This window comes from Mus pahari, chromosome 23, assembly GCF_900095145.1.
Source record: "Mus pahari chromosome 23, PAHARI_EIJ_v1.1, whole genome shotgun sequence".
Lineage (NCBI taxonomy): Eukaryota > Metazoa > Chordata > Mammalia > Rodentia > Muridae > Mus > Mus pahari.
Window position 1 is genome coordinate 34,776,345 of NC_034612.1, and position 8,325 is coordinate 34,784,669.

At 48.8% G+C, this 8,325-nt stretch overlaps 1 pseudogene; it reads right to left on the reverse strand.

Moving 5' to 3' along the window:
* Positions 1–7,639: 7,639 nt before the first annotated feature.
* Positions 7,640–7,823, reverse strand: LOC110313208 (annotated as a pseudogene).
* Between the last annotated feature and the right edge of the window lie 502 nt (positions 7,824–8,325).

The window sequence follows — 8,325 nt, forward strand, 5'->3', positions numbered from 1 at the left end:
TGACTCACCCTTATGTAGCTCAGTTCCCAGCCTAGGGAATGGTGCCACCCACAATGGACTAAATCTTCTGACATCAATTAACAGTTAAGACAATCCCCAGCAAGCCAACCTGATCTAGATAACTCCTCAGGTTAGGCCATTCTCTCAGATCATTCTAAACTATGGCAAGTGACCTTTAAAAAAATGTATATGTGTGCACACATGTATGTATACCTTCAAAGATAGGAACCAGACTCCCTAGAGATAGAGTTATAGGCATTTGTGAGCCAAGTCAGAAGAACTGAACAGGGCACTGACCATGGGTCCTCTAGAGAAGCAGTACAGTATCTTAAGAGCTGAGCTATCTCTCCAGCCCTGCAAATTGACATTTAAGACCAAACACCTCAACGAGGTTCTTACCTCAATTCTGAGAGTTTAGATACAGGTTCTCATCCCATAAAACTTCCAACTGAGTCTCAGAAGTTGCCACCTTCCCAAATTCATGGCTGCTTTGCCCTTTGTTCATGCACTAGGGCCAGTGTATACGTTTTAGAAATTGCTCTCTAAACAGAGCCTTGAAATGCGGAATAACAAGACTGATAGAAGATGATAACAGGTGGACCTAAGGGCATGGGGTTTGGCAGGTTGTGAAAAACGTTGAGGGAAACAGATGCAAGAGTCTGGCCTGGGTGACAGTTGCCAATTCAGGGGCACACAGAGAGGCCTGACAGTCTGTGCTTGCCACAGAGCTTCTCCCCTGAGCTCATTCCAGTCCAAACAGCGAGGGAAGGCCCTCCTACAGAACAGTTCAAAGGGTACATTCCACACCAGCTGTCACGGGCTTGACAATTGTCTGCCTGTCTCAGGGTTCATTTCCAAAGACTTGGTTACTGTTAATGATAATTATGGTATTGCTAAAGAGACAATAGTGAACCCACAAACATCTGGAGACGGAACAGTCTCCTGCCTTGGGGCCTGGTGTACAGAGTAAATGAACCAGATCTCATAATTAATAACACAGGATGCCAGACACGTAGTGCAAGCTTGTATTCCTAGTGCCTGAGCGGTAAAGACAAGAGTTCAAGGCCGCCTTCAACTACACAGTGAGTTCAAGATCAGCTTGAGCTACATAAGGCCAGGTGGAAGAGTTGGTTCAGCTGTTAAAGTTTGTTCTGCTCACACAGAGGACCTGTGCTTGGTTCCCCGCACCCACATCATACAGTTCACAACCATCTTTCAGTCCAGCTCCAGGGATATCTAGTCCCTCTGGTCTCCATGGGAACATGCACTGCGGTGCACATAACCACACACAAACGCACATACATATAATTAAAAATAGAAATAAGTAAATCGTGGGGCTCGGTGGTTAAAGGTCGAGGATTCTTTTCCAGAGGACCTAGGTTCAGTTCCCAGAACTCACATGGAGACACTCCAGTTCCAGGGGTTTGGACAGCCTCTTCTGACCTCTGTGGGCACCAGACATGTGCATGATGCACTGACATACACGAAGGCAAAACATCATACACAATTTTAAAAATAAATCCTAAGATGTGTATATGTGTGCATGTGTGGTATGTATGTGTGTGTGATGTCAACATATGTCTGTGTGTATTCACGCACGTGGAGACCCAAGGTGGTTGTCCAGAATCTATCCCATGTTCATCTTATCACTGAGGCAAGGTCTCTCAATCAAACCCAGAGCTTATCAATATTGCTAGTCTCTAGTCTCTCTAGCCAGCTTGCTCTGGGGATCTTCTGTCTTCGCCTTCTGAGCCTGGAACTACAACCCACCTGACATTCACGTGGGCCCTGGGGATCGGAACTCAGGACCACATGCTTGTGGGACAAGTGTTTTTAGCTGGGAGACATCTCCCCAGCCCCAGCCCCTCCACCTTATTTTTTCGAGATTCTCTCTGAACCTCAAGCTCGCTGATTTGTGCAGATCTGACACCTGATTTTTCTGCCCTTCCTTGACAGAGCCTTCTGTCCCTGGTGTAGGGTTTCTCAGTCCTGAGTCTGCTTGATCATTCTTCATGAAGGTTAGTTCTCCCAAAACGGAGCTCTTGAAATCCCTCTTGCTAAGTGACGGGTGATGTGTGGAGGGATATATACATGTGTGTGTGTGTGTGTGTGTGTGTGCATGCCCGCTAATAGCTTCTCTTTCTCCCTCTGGCATTCTGAGCATAAGGCTTGAGGGTTTTCTTTTTTTTCCATCAAAAAGGCCACACAGAATGAGCTCATCTTGTGCTCTGGAGCCAAACTGCCAGCTCACCTTTTAAGAAGCCCACACCTCGGTGGAGGACCCTCAGATCTCTTTGTCCCCAAGCTGAGAATGAGTCGGCTGTGAGTCAGGCACAAGACTGAGCCGGCACTCCTGTCCTGAGCTGCACCCTGCCTTCCCGAGCTACGTGCGTGTGAGGAAATGAGCTGAGGCCATCCTTCATTTGTTGAACAAGCATGTTCTGAGGGCCTGCCGGGTGCCAGGCACCAGGCTGAGACCTCTTGTAGACGCCATCTGTGATGGTTAACATTATAGTCAACTTAACACAACCTAGAATCACCTGGGAAGAGTCTCGGTGAAGGGCTATCAAGTTCAGATTTTCAGATTGGCCTGTGGACATAACTCTGGGGGTTGTCTTAATTGAGTTAATTGATTTGGGAAGACTCAGCCCACCATGGGCAGAACCACTCTCTGTGTTGGGGAGGAGAAATTGGGCCAAACACATGCAAACATTCACGTCTCTCTGGTCTTGACTGTGAACGTCATCCAATGTCATGTGACCAGCTGTCTGAAGTCCCTTCCCTGACTTTCCCACAATGATGGAATGTAATCTAGAATCCTAAGCCGTACTAAACCAGATACCCCTTCTTCCCCTAAGTTGCTTCGGGTTAGAGTCTTTTATCATAGCAACAGAGATGAAACTAGGAAAACACATTACATAATCCCCCTGCCAATGCTGGGAGCGTGATACCCACGTGTTCAGCCTATAGCTATGGAATCTGAGGCTCCAGGAGACTTTAGTCTCTTGTCAGTTCACCTAGCTGGTAGATAAGAATAAGCCTTTGATTGCGGACACCTGCCAGCCAAGCTCTTGAGAGGAAGAGACAAGCGGATTTGGTGTTTAGGTCAGCCTACATACAACATGGACAGAGTCTGAGGCTGGCTCGGGCTGCATGAGACTATCTCAAAATAAAACAAGCAAGGACTGGTAAGACGGCTGCTACAGTCATTCACCACCAAGGTGGACGACCTCAGTTCAGTCCCTAGAATCATGGTGGAAGCAGAGAACCAATTCCCAAAAGGTTTCTAGCTTGGTGAACCCATGAATTCACGGAAGGCTTTCTTCTGGTAGTAGCATGGATGAGGGGTGACCCCCAAAAAGACCACTGAAGAGTCCAGACCCAAGAGAGATGATGATTGCCGAAAGCTTCAAGATGAATCCACCAATCAATTCACTTTCTGGGGTGGGGGACCAGGCCATGGTGGCCCACACCTTTGATCCCAGCATTCGGGAGGCAGAGGCAGGCAGATCTCTGAGTTGGGACCAGCCTGATCTACAGAGTGAAGTCTAGGACAGCCAGGGCTACACAGGAAAAATAAAACAAGATAAAACAAAGCAAAAACAAACAAACGAAAAACCCAATTCACTTTCTACCTCCTATACACTCCAGCATCTCCCAGGACGCGTTAGGCTCAGAGGGTTGCTCCAGAGGGAGGGCAAGGCTGAAATCTCCAACGAGGATCTAAAGACCCTCTCCCCCCTCCCACCCCCCACCTTCCATGAGGGGACCCAACAGACCTGACTCCTTGAGAGTTCCCTGCAGGTAAGCACAGTTGGTCTGACCTCTAGACAGGCAGCGTAGTTATCCATGACATCCCAAGCCCAAGTCCGGGAGAACTTCATTTGCAAATCCTTAATCCCATCTGTACAGACCCTGTTTCCCAGAAAGACTGTGGTTTTTTTTTAACTTTTTCATTTTTTTTTTTTTAAATTTGTTTATTGGCAGCAGTGGTGACAGAGGTGGGTTGCATGCCACAGAAGCCAGGTGGCAGTCACAGGACAACTTGCAGAAGTCTCTGTAGGTTCGGAAGAGAGACTGGGCCCTCCAGCTTGGCAGTAGGCACCTTCACCCAGAGCCATCTTCCTGGCTCGTGAATTTCAGAAGGGACAGCTATTCCACAAGTCTTTCTCCTAACTTAATTCCAAATTCTAATAGACCTGAAATAACAGATCTTTGAGAACCAGGCACCTTGCTGGGCTCTAGAACTACAACTGTCAATCACTCCCTGGAGGCCATTTCTCTTGCTAAGAATCATGTAAATGTGGAGGGACAGTTCAAATGACACAGGTATATTCTGACCCACCTCCACTCTGCAGCCAGAGGCTCTGGTCTTGCCAAACACTGCTTATTCCAGAACATAATCCACTTGAGCTGTAGTGCATCCTACCTGTTCTGGAATGGGCTCCACCTCCCTTGGAGCCAGGCCCTGGCTTCCACAGCCCGTGTGCTCAGGGGGCTGTCATGTTGATGAAAATACCAGGGAGCCATCTGCAGGGTTCTTCCTCTCTCGGGCTTCTCTGGAGCCTGAAATAAACGAGAAAGAGATGTTCCTGGCAGGGTCCGCTGAGGAGTTTCACGGCAGGAATAAAAATTGGCTGCCGTAGCAGAGAAATCCTGGAAGAGAGAGGGATTTCTAGGCTAACACACCTCTAGGAAAGAGCGTGGGTGTGAGGTTGGGGAGGAGGTGAGCCTGCTGTCCCCCCACGTCTGCATGTGACTGCTGCACACATGCATGGGGGAGCATACATGCCAACACAGGTGTGTGCACCTGCCTGCCCCAGGCAAGTACAAGCACGGGTTTGAGGAGCCTAGCAGACACCCCCATCCTACGTTTTCTCCTACTGATCACAGATCCATCTATCACCTTCAAGTCCACCTAACATCTGGAGTCACCTAGTGCTGATATATTTCTACCAAATTGGGCTCGGCACCTGTCCAGGGCCTGGGAGAGAAGCCAAGTTCTCCCTGGCTCCCTGGGGATTCTTTGGAAGCTGACATGGCTCGGGGCCCACCTGGCAGCGTGTTCTGGCTTCCCCTGTCTTCTCCATCTGCCCTGTGATGTGGCGTGACCCCAAGCCAGCCAGATGTCACATCCACAGAGTAACAGACCCAAATCAGCTGGTGGGTGGCTTTTCCCAGGCTCTGTCGCACACGGCCTTGACTGACTCCGGATGTGCCTCTGCCAACCCTGCCTCTGGGTGCTGCTTCCTGATCCCTTCCCCTCCCATCAGGATCTGACCTCCATTGAGGCGCCTTTACGCAGCAGAACTTTGCTGACGTGACCGTGACCCAAGTGACGCCAGCTCTCAGGAGTTAGAGGCAAAAAGATCAGAAACGTCAGGCCATCGCTTGCTATGAGAACTCTGTCTCGAAATAACAAAGTGCATGGCCTGGCAAGGAGTTGACAGTCTCCCCTCCCCTCCTACCTCACCCCAAGTGGGATCTCCCCGGTCTAACTCTGGGTACCCCTACCTCACATCCCAAAGGGCAGTAGATCTCTGGACCGTTCAAGGAACATAAGCCCAAGAGTCCCACCGGGGTTTTCCTGGGCAGCTCTAGCTTCAGCTGAACTGGCAAGAACCCAGGCGTTTACACACTGAGACATGCACATCTGAAACCCCTGGTATCACCCAGGAGGTGGGGGGGTTGAACCCAGGCCAGAGAGTACCGCCCTTGCCTGAGTCAAGCCACACGTCAATGAATTTGTTGTTTTCATGTTTTTGTTCAGAGGCATGGTCTCAAGCCCACATTGACTGGGACGACCAGTATACCCCACCACCCTCCGTTTTTAGGTTGCTAAGCATCCAACCCAGGGCTCCACACATACTAGGTGAGCACCTTACCGATCAAGCCACATCCCAGCCTCCCCATTCTGAGTCAATGGTTCTGGAAAACCAGAGTCTACATAAGCTGAAGTCTTCATCCCATCCCAGAAGACCAGCGGAGCTATGAATGGGGCCCTCCACCTCTCAGAATCCTACATGCACAAGGGATGTTATAGCTGGAGGTTCAAATTCTACAGAAAATGCCTCCCCTAAACACCTTGCTACTCATTTAAGGTTTGAAAACACTGGACCATGAGATGGGCAGATCTTAGTACCTCCCTGTCCTTTTTCTCCACTGCAACCTACAAAGTATGGTGTGACCCTAGCCTCCTCCCCCTCCTCCTCTTCCTCCTCTTCCTCCTCCTCCTCCTCTTCCTCTTGTTCTTCCTCCCCTCCTCCTCCTCCTCCTCCTTCTCCTCTCCTTCTTCTTTCTTCCCCTCCTCCTCCTCTTCTCTGTTTTAATGTTTAAGACAATAGTCTCCTATGTTTTCCTGGCTAGCCTATGCCTCCGTAGTGCTAGGATTAGAGTCATGTGCCAGCCACCCCCAGCTCCGTTTCATTCATTAGAATCACGTTTTAAAATGAGTATCTGGTTCCTTCATTGGAAGAATTCAAGTTGAATTCAAACAACTTGCATTAGGCTCTGTGCTTCCTCAACTGTGTATCCTATGGAGCCTAAATACAGCTCAAGCTGCAGTATACCGTAAGGAGAGAGTGCTCCAGATGGCAGAGGCAGAGCATTAAGGAAGTGAAAGTAAAATATCCCATTAATAAGGCTTAGCAAGGGTTAGCAAGATGGCTCAGCAGGCAAAGGAGCTTGCTGCCAAACCTGATGACCTGAGTTCAATCTCCAGGACCTACCGGATGCAGAAAGAGAATTCACTTTCTCAAGTTGTCCTCTAAACTACACACAGGTGCCATGGCACGCACTCAGTGGTAGAGCCCCCACACACACACACACATCACATTAATTAATTAATTAACATAGTAAAATAAAAGATCGAATTATATAGCCAGGCTTGATGATCTAATTCTGTAATGCCAGTACTCACTTGATGGGTAGACAGTGAACTTGGGAGGTCTGAAGATTTCAGGGGCTTATAGCTATTTGAACTTCTTCCCAAGTAATGGGGAGCCGCAGAAGATAGCGGGACAAAGCAACGGCAGGGTCAGCCATCAGTACTGGAAGAACCCCTCCCCCCCTCCGGCATCTTCACAGAAGATGGTTTTGATTCACAGGAGACCTGTAGCCCACACGTGGCAAGTACACATGCTGGTTATAGGTGAGGTGACTCCAGGACAGGGTGGGGCTGGGAAGGGCAATGAAATGGCAGAAGCCAGAGAAGAAAGACCTAAGACATTGAAGTTCTGGGGCATGGCTCAGTGGTAGAGCCCCTGTCTAGAATCCCCCAGTGAGGGGCTGGGGCGTGGCTCAATGATAGAGCCCCTGCCTAGAATCCCCCAGGGAGGGACTGGGAACAGGACTGTGACATAGAGAAGTTATGGCTATGCCTAGGACTCAGGGTATCTCTGAAGCAGTGATTCTCACATAAACAGTAAATAACAGGGGTTTAGCCACATGCTTATTCTCAGTGTCTCAACAGGAGGAGACACACAGTCACACACACACACACAGTCACACACACACACACACACACACACACAGATATGCACAATTCTTTTTTTTTAAGTTCTTCACATTTTTATTCTTTGTGCACAGAGACATGATCGGTTCCACTTGGTAGTCAGTTGAACAATCCATTCAAGGTCGCTTAGTCTAATTTAATGACGCCTATGTCCTTCGCATACTGACGGAAGCACTGGCGACACATGTTCAGCCCATATTTGCGGATCAGACCGTGGCGGTTAGAGTAGACGCGGCAAGAGCAGGAACCCTGGCCGAACTTCTGTGGGTGACTCCAGTAGAGCTGCTGGTGACCCATCTTGCCTTCAGATGTCCAACGAGGAAAACGGGCAATTCTTTAAAAAAAAAAAAAAAAAGAAAAGAAAAGAAAAGAAAAAGAAAAAATATTTTATTTATTTTATGTGAGTCCACTGTAACTGTCTTCAGATGCTCAAGAGGGTGTCAGATCTCATTACAGATGGTTGCGAGCCACCACGTGGTTGCTGGGATTTGAACTCAGGACCTCTGGAAGAACAGTCAGTGTTCTTAATCACTGAGCTAGCTCTCTAGCCCTGATACACACAATTCTTTTCAGGAAATTGGGAAGGGCAGGCCAGTGTACGTGCGTCTCGGTACCCAATATTATCACCCTGCTCCCCATGACACTGGAGATGGAACCCAGAGCTTCACACTCGTCATCAAGTTCTTTACCACTGACCTACAACGACGGCCATGGTTCTTTTTCTTTATTTTAAGGTGCTCAACTTTGTAGCCCAGGCTGGACCTGAACTCATTCCGTAGTCAACAACAGCTTTCAACTTGTGGTCTTCTTGT